The sequence below is a fragment of the Conger conger genome, chromosome 18 (genome assembly GCF_963514075.1).
Source record: "Conger conger chromosome 18, fConCon1.1, whole genome shotgun sequence".
Lineage (NCBI taxonomy): Eukaryota > Metazoa > Chordata > Actinopteri > Anguilliformes > Congridae > Conger > Conger conger.
In genome coordinates, this window is record NC_083777.1 from 25,213,731 (window position 1) to 25,233,395 (window position 19,665).

The 19,665-nt window shown below is 48.4% G+C and overlaps 1 long non-coding RNA gene across 1 annotated transcript; it reads left to right on the top strand.

Moving 5' to 3' along the window:
• Positions 1-18,877: 18,877 nt before the first annotated feature.
• LOC133117984 (uncharacterized) lies at positions 18,878-19,464 on the top strand. Its single transcript, XR_009706350.1, has 2 exons — positions 18,878-19,207; positions 19,322-19,464. It is a non-coding gene; the product is annotated as an uncharacterized LOC133117984 (long non-coding RNA).
• The last annotated feature ends 201 nt before the right edge of the window (positions 19,465-19,665 follow it).

A 19,665-nucleotide genomic window follows, 5' to 3' on the forward strand; every position in this document is an offset into this window, starting at 1 on the left:
CGTGACCAATTAAACCCAGTCCCGGAGAACTCCATGATTTGCTTAATTTGTTGCTCATCAGTTAATTGACCAATTACACAGGTAATGCCTCACCTGCTATCCTGGGTCTAGACCGGTTGCTGATTTTTATCTGAAAATAAAAACAGACATACCCTGTGGCTCTCTCGGTCAGGCCAGGACTGGTCAGCTCTTCTGTGAGTAGAATAATGAGTTACCTGTGTCAACAACTTGGATGTGGGTCAGGGTAAGAGTCATTTTATGTCTCTTTACAGCTATCTGCTGGTTTTGCATGTATTGTCAACTGCTGTTCTTCCTAGTGCTTTAAATCTAACACTATAGTGTCACCTGTTAAACGCCACTGTTTATTGACATTGTAGTGCTAAGCCTTTACTAGCTGGCCTGCTAATTATCAGTTTGGCTATTCTTAGCCTCTTTGTGTTAAACAAGCAAGTGCAACCTTGTGCTGTTGGCTAGCTTGTGTATGGCTTTCTTTACCGTTCTTGTCTGTTTTGTTAGCGTTTTGCAGGCTCAGGTTCTTCCAAATGAACATCACCAGTGATGCTTCCTACCTTTCACTGTAAACTGTTCACACTTGCAGTATTTTACTAGGGTCAGTCTCAGCGGTTGTATCAAATTAAGCACTATGCCACATTGTACCAAATAATATAAATATTTCATTGCAATGGTTTATTATTTGTTACCAAGCTAGTCCTTGGATTCAGAGGGCCCCTTCTGCTGCAGGTATAAGCAGAAAGCTGCCGCTGTCAATAGCCTGCACACAAGTGCGCACATACATACACACGCTCATGCGTGTATGCATATGCACGCACACACACACACACACACACACACACAAGCACACACATGCGTGCACACACACACACACAAACACACACACACAAATATGAATCTGGACTCCTTCATTATACTGTCCCGGCCAAGAGCATTCCTCGCATGGGTAAATGGCAGGTCATCATTCCAGGGATCAAAGCACCAAACTCCTCCTAATCTGAGTGGAGATAACATGATTTTTAATGAAGTTCCAGTTTTAAGAAAGTCTAATTACCTAGTTTGAAGGCCAGCAGGTCAAATGTGCAATGTTTATGGAGTGTTATCTCAACGTTAATGCAAGATGGTATCACCAGAGCACTAAGAAGTGATAAGAGAAGCTTAAAAATGTGTTGATAGGCCATCATTTTTGATTGTAGACGCCAAATTCCTAAACTTTGATATTTCTGACACTCGATGAGTTGCCAGTTTGTTGAATATTTTGGAGTTTTTGTAGTCCATCTTGGCAGAGTGCAAGTATTTTTCTTTTATAGTCTCTATGTGTGTTATAGAACAGTATGTAACGGCTCAAAAACTGACAACGTTACGACTAGATTGGAAGACTATTCTGAATCCTAAACAGAAAGGAACATCTTTCCCTACTGTCTCTCTTTATCTCTGTCAGGGACGGCCATGTTTACTAGCTCATGGCCATTGTACTGTATGGATGTGAGAGTCTATAAAGGTGTTTTCACAAACATAATAGAGCACACCACTGACTAATTGCATAAATTAGTGTTGGCTTCTGTGCCTTGCATTAAAAGAACCGCGGAGAACGCGCAAGAACCAGCTTTAAAATTAGACAACACCGAAATACATCACTGATTGCCCCTCACAGTTATACCCCTCTTTTGCCCCCTTTTTTTTACTGCCTGGGCTGCTCTGTCAACTGCCCTAAGAGGCAGGTTTTAATAACATAATGGAATTATACCAAACTGGTATCTACACTAGCCACACCACACAAGATAAAATTAAAGGCTACTTCATTCTCTGCATGCGGTAACATAAGAGACTTGAAATAGCTAGTCAGCCATTTAATTGTTTTATGTATTCATAAAAGCGCAGAAATGATGGAACATTATTCATACTGCAGGGCTAACTGTATTATTAATGGTTTATATATATAGTGCAGAGAATGCTGAGATTACACGGCGTTACGGAGAATTAAGCAGCTGTATCTAACTGCTGTCAGAGACTGTTTAGCTGTAGCTCAATGGGATATTAACAGAAATCATTAACGTTTCACACAAATTATATGTACTGGTTGCTAAGGGAGTTGGAACATTTTTCCTGGTCTGTGATTGGCCAAGCCCTCCAGCATTGCAATATAGTGTTCGGCCATCACTGTCCACCTGATGCAGTCTCCATTGTAAAGTGTTGGTGTTGCCAATGAGGTTGGGGACAGACACGTTTACAACTTAAACTAAGTCATCTGAGCTTAGTGTTGGGGAATAGTTTAAAGGTACATCAGGTAATTTTCGGACTTCTAACGGTCAAGAGAGGGATAGCAGCAACAAACACCTTCAAACCACAACACTCTTTATCCCTCCCCCTTCTCTGTAAACATGCAGTGGTTTTCTATAGTGGTTGTAGTTTTGTAATTTTGAGGTGTAGTTACCTAAAGGAACTACCAACTACTTTTGGCCTCAAGATACCCCCCCCCCCCAAACCACTTTGACCAGACCAGACCACACATTGCTAGTTCTCCTCTCCGAGCTCTGTAGTGGCTCTCTCTCTGCTCAAAAAGAAAGCATTGCTCACACACACGTCATTTCAGGGGAACATGATAATTATATTTATTTACAAAGTAGTTGAACTACATTTTATGTAATTGTAGTTTCGCAAGATACATTTCTCTTTAGCGTAGCTTCGCTGTTGTTCGACTACTTTCGGCTGAGGTAATTGGTAGCTTGTGCAACTAAAGTTTCGCAGTAATTTCCCCGACACTGTCTGAACTAATGCAGCTGTCCATCGGGTATGAAAGAAATTACAGAGCGACAGAGGGAGAAAAACACACTAAAGAGGGGGAATGATGTTATTCTGAGTCATTTAACTTGATCTTTTTCCCATCCGCCGCTGTGACTTTTCTGCTTAAAACACGAAGAAGCGAGAATGGAAACTTGGGCTGAGAATGCGAAAACATCGGCGTTTGTCTTGAATAACTGGCCATCATCACCAAGACCACCAGCACTGCTGCGCTGCCCTTGAAACGAAGCAGGCCAGCTTTTAATCGATTAAGGAGAATGGATATCCCACTGAGGGTCAGTAATATTTGCTTTGTGAACAAATAGAAAATTTGTCTTGTCGTTTTATTTTGAAGTGCCGTGGCAACGCGGTCCTGGTTGCTGTCATATCAGCTCCGTTGGATTGAATATAACTGTCAGCATGTGAAATATAGATTCTGGAACTGATCAGGAGCTGTGTTATTGGCTGCCGGACTTGACCCTTTTAGTCGATGCTTTCTCTGCCTCCATGTTGCCAAGACAGTGAGTGTGTGTGAGGAGAGAGAGGGGGGGAGTGAGAGAGAAGGACAGAGGGAAAGCAAGAGAGAGGGAGAGAGAGTGTGTGAGAGAGATAGAGAGAGGGGGGAGCGAGAGAGTGCGTAAGAGAGAGATGGAGAGGGAGTGATAGAGAGAGTGAGAGGTGAGAGAAAGGGGGATTGTGTGTGAAAGAGAGATGGAGCAAAAGAGAGAAGGGGGGAGTAAGAGAGATGGTGTGTGTGTGAGAGAGAGAGAGAGAGAGAAAGTGAGGGCAGACAGAAAATTTGAGAGAAAGAGAGAGTGTGTGTGAGGGAGAGGGTGGGGGGATAGAGAGAGAAAGAGAGAGATGGGAGAGTGTGTGTGTGAGAGAGCGGGTGGGGGGATAGAGAGAGAGAGGGAAAGAGAGAGAGAGAGAGAGAGAGAGAGCGCACAGCAGGAGGGCCTGCAGAGGCTTAAGCTCCCTCCTGCTCCAGCTGGTCCCTCCCGATGGTTTGGCAGGAGCTCAGAGCCCAGCTGCGGCTCAAAGACAGAGAGAGAGAGAGAGAGAGAGAGGGAGGCTGAGCTCCTCCGGGACTTGGGGACGGGAGCGGATTTACACCCAGCCTTTATGGGAGCGGCTGCCAGCTCCGTGGGGTCCCGTCCGGCCTCCAGAGCTGCGGCTGCCAGCTCTGTTGGGGTCCGATCCAGTCTGAGAGCGGGACCGCCCGGCTGAGGAGCCTTCCCCGGTGGCCCGGTGGTTCCAGCGTCCGCCCTTACCCCAGAGACCTGTGGATTCAGGCCCCCGGCCTGGTCATATCGCTGGCTCTGGAAATAGGACCTGCTGCCTCCCGGTTCGGGGCTGAGCAGTAAAGGGGTGATGTGTTTTTCCATGGAGGGCCCTGTAGCATTAGCATTGTTAGCATGCAGGCGGTTTCGCTGTAAGTCAGAAATAATTTTAAGCCTTAATGTATTATTAATCTACAGTCAGTGACCACTTTATTAGGTTGACCAGTACACCAACTTGTTAATGCAAATATTTAATCAGCCAATCACGTGGCAGCAACTAAAAGCATGCGGATGTGGTCAAGAGGTTCAGCTGTTGTTCGGACCAAATGTGAGAAATGTGATCTAAGTGACTTTGGCCGGGGAATGATTGTTGGTGCCAGACAGGGTGGTTTGAGTATTTTAGAAACTGCTGATCTCCTGGGATTTTCATGCACAACAGTCTCTAGAGTTTGCAGAGAATGGCGCAAAAAAAACTAAAACATCCAGTCAGCAGTCGTGCAGGCATAAACGCGTTATTAATGAGAGTGGTCAGAGGAAAAGGGCCAGACTGGTCAAAGCTGACAGGAAGGTGACAGTAATGCGAATAACCACAAATTACAACATTCTGAACACACAACGTGTCAAACCTCTAAGTGGATAGGCTACAGCAGCAGAAGACCACTAAGTCTAAAAATAAGTCCAATAAATTCCTAATGAAGTGCTCACTGAGTGTAAGCCTTATTAATAATCTGAATATGCTTTTGATTTAAGGCAGGACTTCCAATGTCTATCTTGAAGCAGTCTTCCTCCACATAATTTGCAAATGTTTCAGAATTTTTAGGTTTAGTGAAGCTGAACCAGGGCCTGTATTCATTACAGTGCTTAGGAGTAAAAAAAACAGTTATGAGAGACACGCTAACGCTAATGCGTTTTGGCCCAGTTTTAGCCCAGTCATTCTCCCTCGGAGCGTGACCGCAGAGGTTCGACTGCTCCCATTAATTAAGGATAGATTAATACGGCAAACCCACAGCTGCTCGCAATTGAATTCAAGTTGAAACATAAAAAAAAAATTTTTCCGGTAGAAGTCGACGACATTTTTATGGTATTTTCGTTGTTGTTTGCGTATGCGCTCCGCGTTCGCGTCCGTCGCCCGATGAGCCGGGAGGTGTCGCAGCGGCACGGCCCCGGAGCTCGGCCGGTCCGCGGTGCGAGGCTCAAAGCCGCACTGTACGCGGGGCGAGCGGTCTGTTTACTGTACCGCTAAACTGTGCTGACACTCATCTGGTCCGGGGGCTCGGCCGGCTCCGACAAAAACGGCTGCCCACAAAGGGAACATTGTCAACACCGAGGAGTCTGCGAAGCGTTTCCCATAATCCCCGGGAATCGTGCGGAGCAGCTACAGGAAACAAACCCGATTGTGCCTTCTGTTACCCGTTTAGTCTCGCAATTTTTTTTTTTTTTTCACGGGGCCGGTAATGAATGCCAGTGTGTGGTGCATCTCCGGCTATGTAAACTATCAAAGCTCACAGCAAAAACGGCTCTTTGTTTATTTACCGATTTTTATTGTATTGTAGGTGGGAAAAGGCTGTGGTTGGTGCGCAGTTGATGTCTTATGTGCGATGTATACAGCGTGGACACAGTATGTCAGGGATGTTGTTGTGACAGGCCTAATGCAGGTGCTGTATAAAGTTCTATGGAATAGCTTTGCTATAGCTCAAATATCGACATGCTTGGGAATGCCGGGAACCTCCTGGGTTAGATCTGTGTGGGTTGTTTGTATTTGCGAAGGCATTAATATTAAGATATTGTACACGTTTCTTTCTCAGGCATCATAAATATCAGTACTGCTAGGAAGGGCGGTTGACCAATCAGCCTGATGTGCATAGTGAATAGTGTTTGATGTAAACACAGTGAATATTGTATAAACATAACATGGCATAATATAATCACAGTGAATATTGTATGGGAGTAGCACAGTGAATATGCTATTGTATTAGCACAGTGAATTTTGCATGGTATTAGCACACTAAATATTGTATGATATTAGCACACTAAATATTGTATTACTATTAATACAATTATATGTTTGGTATGATTGGATTGGTGTGAAAATCCTATAAGAGGAGCACAGTGGTCGCGGTGTAAACTTTTCCCCTCTCATTCCTTCCCTCCTGCAAGGGTTTGGTTCCAGGGGCTTGTTTATTTTTCGGGGAGAACCTTCAGAACCCTGAGACAATCCAGCCCTGTTACCGTGGTGACAGCTGGAGTAATAACAGGCGTCTGCGGCGGGAGAGGGGCCGCGGCTCCCGCTCCAACGCTCCCGCTCCGAGCCCGGCCTCCCGGCCAATGGGAGGAGGGCAGGAGGAGAGAGCGAGAGAGAGACAGAGAGAGAGAGAGATAGAGACAGACAGACAGACAGACAGACAGACAGAGAGAGAGAGAGAGCGAGAACGACAGACAGAGAGCGAGAGAGACAGACAGAGACAGAGAGAGAGAGAGACAGAGAGAGAGAGAGAGACAGACAGACAGAGAGAGAGAGAGAGCGAGAGCGACAGAGAGCGAGAGAGACAGACAGAGAGCGAGAGCGGCAGACACAGAGAGAGAGAGAGAGAGAGAGCAGGAAGAGAGAGAGAGACTATGCAGAAGCAGGGTGAGGCAGGGCGGGGTTGGGAGCGTTGGGGTAGGGGGTCACGGGCCGGGAAAGGCCCATCGCGGGTCTGTGGGCGGGTTGGGGTAGTTTAGGAAGGAATGGGTGAACAGGGTACTGCAGGAGGTCCAGGGCAGAATGGAGGCAATGGAACAGTGTGAAAATGACGGACAGGGGAAGAACAACTCGGACATAGCAGGGAGGTCGAGGGAACGGAAGGAAGATGGAGATGCAGACTGCTCAGTTTAAATTATTACTCCATTCAGTTTACACAATATGACCATCCACTAAGTAGTTTGTTGCTGCACATTGAATACGCTGCTGTGTGTATCATTGGCTAGTGAAAGAAATGTGTAGAATTATTACAATATGGCTGAATTCCATCACATGCAAATTAAACCACCGCCAAAGTTATATTCAACTCAGTCAAATTTCACAAAGTAAATCTTCTACTCTTAGCACAACATTATGACATTGCATGATATTACTTCTTGAAATAAAAACAAAAAAATATATTGATCCAAATTGAGTCATGAGAAATGTTTTTCCAGACTCCAAAAAAACTGGATGCAATTGTGATCCTGAGAAAATATTTGATCAATGTTCCAGAGGCAGACTAGAGTAGATATTCCAATTAACTATTGCATTGCATTAACTAATGGAATGTACATTTCATGCTTAATTAATGTATTTGTCCATCATTAATTCAATTCACAACTACATTAGTTAAAGCCAATTCATGAACCTTATTATAAAGTGCGACCAATATATTTTTTAGATTTTCTAAAATGCTGTTCAATAATCCACTGCTAGCTTTTTAGAGTTAAGAGTTTTATACCATTATTTAATTAATGAAAAAAAAAAACATAATAAAAAAATTGCATTGTCAACCCTGCTGAAAAAATAAAAAACAGTTCTTGCTAGGTTTTAACAGCTGGTTGCTGGTATTTCAACTGGTCATAGCTGGATTTTACACCAGGGAATGAACCTCATTTATTTAAAGCTTGAGGCAATTCATTATGTGTTTGGTTGAGAGAGAGAGAGAGAGAGAGAGAGAGAGAGAGAGATGCTGAACGGAACATGGATTTCACCCAGGAGAGAAATCAAGCCCATCATGCAATCAGATGGAAGTTGAAAGGCTGTGTAATGCGATATAATTTTGAGGTTTTCTGCCCGAGCGTAGCTGTGGTTGCTGATCCACTCAAATCAGGCGTGACCGGTGTGCCCACAGGAGACGCAGTAGCGTTCCTACGTGCCCCGGTCATGTGAACTGCATGGGAAATCTTTCATCCCGCGTCCGGAGCTCCGGGAAGACCTCAGCGGAATGGCGGAGAGGGGAAAGATTAGGATCTGTGACAGCCTCCTGCCTCCATAACTCCTGAAACAGAAATATTTTTAACCTCAGTTTTCCCTTCAGGTCTCCACCGATGCCTTGCCCTGCAGCCGAAGGATCGACGCTCCGTCCCGCGGGACCGGAGCCTTTTCCCCCCGCCTTTTGAAGTTCCCAAAGCGCGGAATGCCGTCTCCATGGCAACCACATCACAGTGTCGGCCATCCGAGCCCGGGCCAGAACCCGGACCCGTTTCATCTCACAGTCAGCGGAGGAGTCTCCCTTCCCTTCCCTCCCTCTCGCTCCCTTTCTCTCTCGCTCACTCGCTCTCTCGCTCTCTCGCTCTCAAACACTGCACACACACACACACACACACACACACACACACACACGGAGCAGAGCGTGATTCCGTATCCCCTAAGAAATTCCGTTTCTCAGGGAATGCGGCCAGGGTTTGACTGAAGCGTCACCGTCGTAATCTTCCGCGCGTCCTGTTTCCGGCAGTTTAATCTTCGGCATCTCGTAAAATCTGATTAATTCAGATCACAGCTGCGACCGTGGATTTCCCTTAATCCCCTTGGAAAAATGTGACACCTCCTTGTGCCGAGAACGCCTCTCGGAAGATCAGGTGTTTTCCCGGTCGGCCGGGCGGGAGGGGCGGACACAGGGCTGAGGTGGTGGAAGATAAGGCAAACGCCACCCCCCTCATGACCCCCTCCGCAACACTGTGGCCCCCAAACAACCTACTGGCCAGACCGCAGTCATCCAGGGAGGATACGCAGGGCTAACCTTATTCATGCACGTGTAGTTTACTGGTTTTAAAAATTCCCCCTTCCCAAAAAAAAATGAAAAAAATCTTTTTTTGCCCTTTTGTTAGTAATATACAAAAAAAAAAACCCACTAAAATACATTTCACACAAAAAACCCATAAACATTTGCGGAACAGCTAAGCGATTGGGTTTTCTCTGATTGCTGGTTGGCGTGAATAAGAAGGAGAACCATGTGAAAGCACACCCCCCTGCCTCTTCCGTGACATCATCCCGTGTTCCCCATCGGCTCCCGTCTCTCCGTGCGAAGCCAGGCTCCGCCGCGCCCTATAATCCGAACGCGCTCTCGAGCGGCGACCGGCCGCTCCCTCAGAGCGACAGTATCACGCAACACGTCTGTTTTGTTGGGAGATTAGCCGGTTTAGCTGTAATGGAGATCCTCTGCTACAGCGCCACGGTCTGAAAGGTTTGCACGCAACCCCTTCAAAACCCTTCACTCCGACAGTCTCCACCCCTGGCTCCGACCAAAATGTCGCCTGGATTTCCCCCCCGAGGTCTCCGACACAGTCAGAAGTCCGTTTAGTTAGGTTTGGCTGTCGCGGATTGGGGGAAGAGACCAGTCTTGTCCAGGTTTAATGTTGTCGTATAAAGAAAACAGGAATAAACCTCAACCCCCCTGTCGGGATTTCCTTTGATAGACAGGCTAATTAAAGAGCAGGGGGGATTATCCCCTGGTTGGTAAATATTATCCTTCCTGGCGCAGTCAGGTTGCAGGCCCAGGACTGCGGCGTTGCAGGTCGGGCCCTCCGCAGTGCGTTTAACATCTGTCAGAGATATCCCTGGCCAATGTGGCGTGAAGGAGCCAAGCGATGCCGCAATTATCATGTCAGGGCTCCGTAATCTACTGTAATCTACTGTAATCGAGTCAGCCTGCGCCGGGAGAGCGGGTCAAAAGCCCGACGTGCGAAAGAAATTAACCGTTTGTTTTGGGATCGGACCGATAATCCACCTGCCATCAATTAGCCGAATTGGGTTTATATAAACCGCGGGGCTGAATCGCGTTTCATGCCTCCCTGAGAATTCGTGTTTGATGTGGGGTCTCCCCGGCAGGTACCCCCCGAGTCCGGGAGAGGGGGACGCGGCCCAGTTCCTCTGGAGGACCTTACCCTGCAACGTGTTACTGAGACCTCCCCCAAAAAGAAAAACCCTGGTATGTAGCCTCTGTTTTATGGTCTCCCTGTGCCGATTAGGAAACATGAGGCCAGGATAGCAGGCTACATACATGAATTGGTTTTAGGGCAGTCTGTATGGATTGTGTCGACTGTGTTCATTACATTACATTACATTACATTACATTAATGGCATTTGGCAGACACTCCGGAGCGACGTACAGTTGATTATACTAAGCAGAGCAGGAGACAATCCTCCCCTGGAGCGATGCAGGGTTAAGGGCCTTGCTCAAGGGCCCAACGGCTGTGCGGGTCTTATTGTGGCTACACTGGGGATCGAACCACTGACCTTGCAGATCCACCGACCTTGTGGGTCCCAGTTGTGTACCTTAACCACTACGCTACAGGCCGTCCTTCATTAAACTGTATCACAAACATAACTCTCCTCATTAAACTGTATCACAAACATGACATCATAAATATTACCCAGGTTTTGTGTGTGTGTGTGTGTGTGTGTGTGTGTGTGCTTGTGTGTGTGTGCGTGTGTGTGTGTGTACTGTATGCGTGTGTGTACACCGAGGGTGTGTGCTTGCATGCATCTGTGTGGATTATGGCCAGAAGCGTACAGATGGAGGCTAGTAACTGGCATATGAATCAATTCCTGGGTGAGACATCATGTGCTATCAATTAACTCTGGATCGGAACCACCGTTATATAGAGCATATTTTTATTGTGAGTGCATAGTAATATTTTGACTGCTTTATATCAAGTCGGTATGTGAACTGTCAGTGTAACATTTGCAGTGAATTGAGGACTTGTAAAATAGGACGTCACTCCGAGATTTAAAGACGGGTTCTACACTCCTGGCAACCCCTCAGTCGCAGATACAGGTGAGCAATGATCCATTATGGCAAAGATGCAGCGGTGGAAAATCCAGCTTCATGAAGTAAAAATCCTCCCCAGGATTTTGCTCCAACCACCTGGATTTGCTAATTGGCACAGTACTTCAGCCAGAGGGGAGGGCTAATTGGTGAAATGAGCCGGCTGAGTTCATGGGTATGAGTGAACACGTGGTAGGGCTTTTACTTTCTGACCGCCGCACCTTACACTTCTGCAAAAGAAGTCCAAATTTAAGCTGCTCTTCGTTCTTTCCATTCCGTACCACTGATTATAACATTGTATTAAAAATAGTTTCCTCTAAATTTACTGTGGGCAATAATGTATTGATGTGGAGACATTTTTTTCCTTCGTAAAAGTATGCCCCTCTGTAATTCAAAAACCTTTAATTTCACATGAATCAATCAAAGGACTAAACCACAAACATAATACATTAGTCCCTATTTTAGCCTGTGGTCGCCCTGTTAATTCTGAATCCGCATGGAAGCCAGTGAAAGAAGAGCCTAGCGATTAATTCAGGACTCGACCCAGTGTCCAGTGTGTGTATGTCCCTGCAGGGCTGGGGCACAAAAGCATCCGTTCTGCTCGCTCTCAAACAACTGCTGTTCTGGGCCTCGCAGTTTGACGCGGGACCTTGTCCTCAAAAAGGACATCAAAAGCTGGCCTTGCACCCTGAAACATAATTGATGCCCCGTCCTATTAGACGAATAACTTCCGCCCCCGGGCATAACAATCGGCGCAACTTTCGACCTCTCGCCGGGTATTCGCGAGCGAAATTGTCGTTTTCCCTCCGCGTTGTTTACAAGCGTGGAGAATGTGCGTTTGGCTGAACTCTGAACACGGTCCTTTCTTTCCTCCCTGTTTAATCTGCCGCCATTAGCCATCAAGATTAGGGGCAAAGCAAACAGGCCCAGCGCTCTAATCTCTCATTCTTAAATGGAGATTGAGTGGCCGACAAGGCCCCGGGTCCAAGGGGGGGGGGGGGGGGGGTTGGGGGGCGAGGGGGGGGCCCGGATGCAGAGCTGAAACACTGCCATCTTGGTCCTCCGCTGAGCAGAGGGAGGAAGTCGCTGAGAGAGGGAGGGAGAGAGAGAATGAGAAACCCTGCAGTAAGAGCTATACCAGCTTGAACATTGAGCTGGTCACACTGGTCTTTTGCTGGTCTAGCTGGGTATGACCTGGTCGACCAGCATGGCTAGGCTGGTTATAACGCTGGTCCAGTTGGATGGGAGCTTGTTCACCAGCTTGTGCTGGTAGCCTCTCAACCAACTACCAACTGTTTCAAAACCAGTGAAACAGTTTTTTTTCCAGCAGGGAAGACCAGCTAAAGACAGGGAAAAGGCGAGTTCAAAGCGAGAGAGAGGTAGAGAGAGAGAGAGAGAGGGCGAGGGATGAGGATCAACAGCCAGTTCTCCGGAAGCCTGGCAGATGGCTTCTCGGAGCGGAGGAGTTACTCCAGATAGCTTCCTGAACTAGTTAGCTCGGCCCCTGGGCTCGACCGCAGGAGAGAAAATTATTTGCTCATGGGCCATACGCTGTATACATTTGGAATACAAGTCGTGTAGCGCGCTGTTTGATCCTGCGGCGGCCCATCTGCAGGACAGACACCGCTGAAGCCCTGCTAATGTAGCGGAAAATGAGTTACCCGGTCCAGGAGGGGCGTGGGCTGACAGGGGCGAAGGTGGAGGTGGGGGGTCAGGAGATTAGGGGAGAGAGAGAGGAGATGGGGGGGTCCGGGGAATGCTCCCTTCCCATCATCCTTTGCTGCTCATCCGCAACAAGGTCTGCTTTGTCACCGCGTGAGCCCATAAGGCACCTCACTACACCGTTTAATCTAATTGGCTCTCTCACAAACGGCCTGATAAACCTTGGCCAATGATGGTAAGAGGCAAAAAAAAAAAGAAATATTTGACTGTTTTTCCTGTATGCCACAGGTGCCATGATGTGATTACTGAACAGTGCTGTTTTTGAGCAGAGGGATTGTGGGTAATGAGAGAGAACACTTTCTTGGTCTGCTGAGATGTTCACGTTCACCTCCAGGGCCAGGGCGTTCGGTCGGGGCATCACACAGCTGTGGTGTAGTGTGTAGGCTAGGATCACCCTTATGTGGAAGGTGTAGTCACATACCCACGCTTAAATCAAACAAACAGACATGACAGACAATTCATCCCAAAAACCACTGGTTGGCTTGTCCTGAGGTCTAGCCACATAGAGAAACGTGTTGAATAGCCATACTAGTGTCCTTTAAAGTTCACCTTTCCAATATTTCTCCACCATGCATGCTGCGGCCACTAATCACACACACATATGCTCTTGCACACACACACACACACACATGCTCACACGTACACACACACACGCACACACAGCGTGTCCACTGGTATGTGCTGGCTGTGCCGAGGTTGCCACTCTGTTGGGGTTTTGTAACCACGCGACTTGTAATTAAAATTCTTACGCACAGTAGAGACTTTCTCAAGTTAAGCCTGTGACTGAATTAGCTTGGAGAAAGCGGCATTACTCCAGCAGGAGTGAGACATTATAACACTGTAAAACCTGCTTAACTGCATCAGTGGCTGCCCTGGCATCAGCTCAGGCTGGGTTGCATCAGATATCTCACCCAACACGACATACATGCTGACAAATACACACAAACATAAAATACATGCATTCACATTCATACATTCATATACACACAAAAGTGCATGTACATACAGACACATATACACACACGCACACACACACACACACAAAGAATAAGGTGGATATTGGTGAAGGGCCCTTTCCCCAGATGCCGGTAGCAGAAGTCAGACAGTAGCAGAAACCACCACTCAACACCACAGTTCAAGCCTCTGGCTACTGCTCACACTCACACGTTGTATTTTCGCTATTTTACAGACACTTATTGGGCTTTTCCCTCTCCCCATGTCAGACTTCCCTTCCCTCTTTGTTCTTCTGCTGTGTTTGGAAAAGGGACAGAGGAATGCCCATCCAGACAGGAAAAGAAAATAGGAAATTCCCTGCGCTCCTCTTCCCAGAGGTGATGCTATGGGAAAGTAACTGTGCTCCCTGCTGTACCATTAGTGACATCACACAGAACTGCGGTACGGAGAGGGGGAGCGCTAACGCGGAGCGCTAAATCACGGGGGAATAATCCTGAAATATTTAACATTTGAAAGTTTGCTTAAATCTTCGGCTTCTCAAACTTGCCAGAAGACATGTTTACGATTCCTTCCGTTTACACACTCTATGAACTCTTTTCAATTTTCTTATCCTCTCTAGTTATACATTTTTTAAATGGGCTATTTAAAATGGCAGCCTCTGACAGGCATTAAGTCTCTCCCCATATGGAGAAACGCTTAAAAACCATTTAGGCAGCTGAGGCTGGACAGGGGCAGCAATGCTTCAGTGTGAATATTTTCTGTTTCTTTTTCCTAAAGTAATTCGGCGAGCTATTATTGTGCAATGTCTTTCATGACTTCCGCTATATTTCTGCCATACTGGGTATAAAACCGCAGAAACACAGATTCTTTGGATGTGGGGACAGCAGCTGCAAAGAGGCTTAGCTGAAAGTGCTTCCCGGAGCACTGCAACGGCTCGTGGTGAGGACAATGAAAACAAGAGTACATATACACTTGCACGCTATGCAAGAACAAACACGCAAGCACACACACACACACACACACACACACACTCAGACACTCTCACACACACACACACACACAGACACTCACACACACACATGCACGCACCCACACACACAGAAATGCACACGCACACACACACACACACACACACTCAGACACTCTCACACACACACACACACACACACACAGACACTCACACACACACACACATGCACGCACGCACACACACAGAAATGCACACGCACACACACACACACACACAGCATACACACGCACTGTATGACTTGTGGTGTATAGTCTGGAAGTACTCAGGCTTATAGTAATAACTGGGAGGTCAGGCATTTTCTCAAGGTCTCCTTAGTGTTGTGTGGCATATCGCCGATATCGTCTCTTCTCCCTCTCTAACTCTACAGCCATCAGCTAGGCCCGTGGGGCTGGAACTTCAGTCCCTCCGTTTCTCTCCTCCCTTCTCCTCCTCTCCTCCCTTCTCCTCCTCCTCTCCTCCTCCTCCTCCTCTCCTCAGGGCCCGGCGGCGTGTGAGCAGCGTGCCTGTTTTCCTCTCTGTGGTCAGGCCCGTTTGGACCCGAGCTCAGGGCCTGTGTGAGGTCTGGATCCTGAGTCCTGACTGGGAAATGGACCAGGACCAGCGACCGCCAACCCCTGGGCGCGCTGGGACAGAACCTGGGCCGGGCTCCAGCCCTGGCGTTACCATGGAGCCAGGCAGCGGCCGGAGAGGGGATAAGCCCATTAAACGGCCCGTTCCAGCGCCCCGGCGCTGAGGCTCAAAGCCCCCTCTAATGCACTTTCTCGAGGAGGCTGGGGGGCTCGGAGGAGCTCTCCCGGCCAGGAAAGGTCTGCTGATTCGCTTGGCTCGGGCCGGGCCAAGGTAATTTTAAACTGGATTTGAAAAAGAGTTTCCAGCAGCAAATCTCACATCCAGCACGATTCTCTCATCATCCCCCCCCCCTCCTCCCCCCTCCCTCTTCCCTCTCTTCTATCCATCTTTTTTTCCCCCATTCCTCTCTCCTCTCTCGCTCTTTCTCGCCCTTTGTTTCCCGAGCGCGTGAAGCGCGGTGTGGCAGACTACGGGGGACTGTCTGGGGGGCAGCGGGCCTGTCTAACAGCTCTAAATGCATTCAGCTCCCTGGCCCGGACTTCAGAGGAAAGAGCTGCTTCTGAACACGGCACACCGACCCAGGGCCTCACTGAGGACTCCAGCACACAGACCCAGGGCCCGGTGGGGTGGGCTCAGACCTGTACTCTGCATGGAGAGGCATAGCACCGCTCCCTGGCTAGCGGTGGCTCTATGCGGATAGCAAGCGGATCAGTGTCTCCTAGAGCGTACTGTAAGACCATAGGAATGCCTAAGGACTCCAGCGCACAGGCTATGACCTGTACTCTGTACGGAGAGGCATAGCACTGTACCGTCCAGCCTGGATCTATGGGGATAGCAGGCGGATCAGTGTCTCCTACAGCGTACTGTAAGAACATAAGAATGTCTGACATGAGCTGGCCTTCTGGGCTTTTTCCCTTTGCTCAGATCTTCCTCATGAGACTGAAGCAAAAAAAAAAGGAGAGCTGAAGGGCACAAATCCACGCTGGTTTCCCCTTGGACACGGCACAAGTCCGGTTAATCCAACTCCCAAGGTTAACCGGCGGATCGCGAAACCCAACGCCTGGACCAAGAACTGCCGGTTTCAGAGAGGGGAGGGGAGGGAGGGGTTGAAGCCCGCCCGGCAGGGCTGGGATCCAGGTTGGGGGGGGGGGGAATTGGTGCGTCTCCAAGTGGGGTAAGCTGGGTCTCACTTCTCGCTCTCCATCACCGTCCTCGCGTGGATGCGGAGTTGCGTTCCAGCCTGGACGGATGATTGCAGTGTTTGCAGAACGGCGGGTCTTAAGTTTCTTTAAGCTGTTTTTTCTCTCTCCGTCAGCGCTCCCAGCCAGGGCCCGACACCGTCTGCCAGGAGCTCACGCAGCGGAGTGCTCGGCCCGGGAGGAGGCCTGTTTGTTTGCACGCGCACATTTACCGGATTAGAGAAGAAAATGTGATTAAAATAAAGCCCTACATTGTCCTGTTATGTTTCCACACAATTGGAAATAGTTTTTTTTTTTTTTTTTTTTTCTACCGGAGAGTAAAGTAATTTGTGTATTTCGGGTTGGTTCCTCCCCTCCTGCCAGGCCTCTCGTGGGCTGTATAATGATTAAAAAATTACACAGTAGTCCCAGTGAGCAGGAGCTGGAATCTAGACGTCTGCCGGGGTGGAAATCTGGGTTCAGAGACGTTTTGACATAAGTGGACTGAGTTAAGGGCAAAAGCTCAGGTTTTCCCTGGATATAACCTGGCCGCATCCTCGTCGGCTAGGAAAGTTTTACTTTTCGTGGAACTGGTTTTCGCTTGAAGGCCTAGATGGTGTTTCAACAACTTTTCACCACAAACGTTTCAGCGGGGTATTGTTTTATTATGGGAGACATGGTATGCAGCAGAAACAAATTCTTCTCAACACAGATATCTCTCACACTGCAAAACGCAACTATAACTTTAAACTTGTAATAAGACTTAAGATCTTTTTTTCTCAAGTCCAAGATATAAGTTAGTTTTACTTCAATGCTTGCTTGGCAGGTTACATTGGCAAATATTGAAATGAGTCAAACTGTCTTACCTCACTGGCAATATTTTAATCTTAAGAAATAAGATTTTAAGTCTCAATATAAGGCAAAAATACTTGTTATTTTTTTCCTTTTTGCGGTGCACACACTCACACTAATTTCACTGGACACAATCAACAGTGCAACGAAGCACGAGATGGCCCACCCGTAACGTTTACACAACGTTCCCTTTCTCGATAGCATCACGATAGCATTGCCTGTTAGCGTAGCATGCTCGCTAACCTCCCGATGAACCGAATCCGGGAGGAAGGGAGGGCGGGCGGGGCGGAGATGGGGCAGGGATCTGCCGTCTCGTCCTGACCCCCTCCAGAGCCCCCAGCCCCAGCAGAGATAGACCTTTCTCTTCCTGCCCCGCCGTTTGAAGACCAAAGGAAAAATGGAAAAATGATTCCATGTTTTCGCGCGGCGAGGGCGGGCTTCCTGTTTACGTTGAGGGCACTTTGCTACGGCGGGCCGGCCGGCCGGGACTTTCATCAGGGGTCGGGGGAGTGTGACCCGCGTGTGTGTGTGTGACCCGCGTGTGTGTGTGTGTGTGTGTGACCCGCGTGTGTGTGTGTGTGTGACCCGCGTGTGTGTGTGTGTGTGTGTGTGTGACCCGCGCGTGTGTGTGTGTGTGTGTGTGTGTGTGTGACCCGCGTGTGTGTGTGTGTGACCCGCGTGTGTGTGTGACCCGCGTGTGTGTGTGTGTCCCGTGTGTGTGCGTGACCCGTGTGTGTGTGTGTGTGTGTGTGTGTGTGTGACCCGTGTGTGTGTGTGTGTGTCCCGCACAGCGTTTCGCTCCACATCTGAACATCTGACCGTTTCTCATTTCCTGTCCGCTGATCGTAAAGTGTGATGGGCCCAGGGTCGGGGATCAGAGGATGGGGTCTGGGTCTGGGGGTGTTGGTGGCTCCTATTAATACTCCTACTCTCACTGTCAGGACCTACCGCGACTTAACTGACCACACACAGACTCTTCTGTGTGTGTCCCACCCACGCGAGGCCTGGCTACACAGAGAAACGTTTAATACGTACTTTAAAATTGAAATAATAAAGCATGTCAATTACTTCCACCCTGTGACAACCACCGACCACCAACCTGCAGTGACGTAACGCGACTGACCCAGCACTGCGACGCTGAATCAGTTCACTGCTGAGCCTGTTATTCTCACCTGCGTCCAATCAGAGGTCAAGTGTACCTCACAGACCAATCGCCTCACACCTGCGTGATTAACCACCCCGCCTCACGGGCTGGTTTCATTAAGACGGAGCCTTTAAAACACACTGTAAAATGGCAGGCCAACCTCAGCCTCTGAGCAGTATCTGACAGCAGCTCTGTTTGTTTCATACACGGTGCCTTATGTCATGTCTTTGTGTTGCGATTTCTGCCGTTTAAAATAAGGGTCACATCTTTAACTTATAAACAGGCACGCTAATTCATTTTATAGGTTCACCCGGTTGTCAACGCTAGGGCCCTTCTAGGCCGTGTACTGTACATAACAGCTGGGAGCAGTTAGCCAATAATCAAAAACCAAAACGTGTTTGCGGTGGAAATTTACATTTTCCAGATTACAGCAGAAAATGAATAAACCTGCCCTGCATTTCTGTATATACCCCCCCCCCGAGTTGTCAAACCAATTTGGACCGATTGGATGGAGAGGCGGGGCCAGGGCCCGTCTATCACATGTTGCCACGGCAACACGAGGAGTGGCTGGGTAGAGACGGGCGAGCTGAAAAGTGGTGAAGGAGCGATGGAGGAAGGGAGGAACGGAGAGGAGCAGGAAAGAGGCGACCGTATGAGATGTGTGGTGATCAGCCTGCAGTTAAGGCCTGGGGCATTTTGGGGGCTGAAGGCGGGGGCGGGAGCATGTCAGCATCTGGAGGTGATGAAGGTGCAGGACGGACTACAGAGCAGCGCTCCAGAGGACTCCAGAACCCAGACACCCCACTCTGCCGTTCTGCAGCACTCTCTCGCCATCTAGTGGTGAGACATTGGAACATCACAGCTTTTTTCAATACAGTATTTGGAGAGCAGTCGCAAAACTAAGGAAAAAGGTAAGACAAAAACTTTTGCATTTTGCCTTTATATCTGGATTTCTGTATAAAATGTGCCTCTATCTCTATTCATGATACAGCACTTTGTCTGGTCTCTGTTCTGTATTTTTACAGATACTGTGGCATGGAGTGTGTTGAATTCCTGACGGTGTCCTGGTTGCTGCGGTATTCAGGTTCAAAGGTTTATAACCCAGTATAGGTGGCTAGAACAGGGTGTTCAGGGTGCAGTCTGCTTTTATTAAACCAGATCACTATAACGTGCCTGCTTCTGCGCTCTTTCACCCAATAGAGTGACTCGTCTCTCACTGAACACTCTGCCCTGGACCAATCACATGTGGTGACACTGCACCCCACTGCAGGCGGTGTGTGTGTGACAAACATGTGATCAGGGGTGGGGGGGTGATAATGATCTATTCCCATGCAGCCCTTCTGTGTCCGCCGTCGAGACAAAGCGGCCC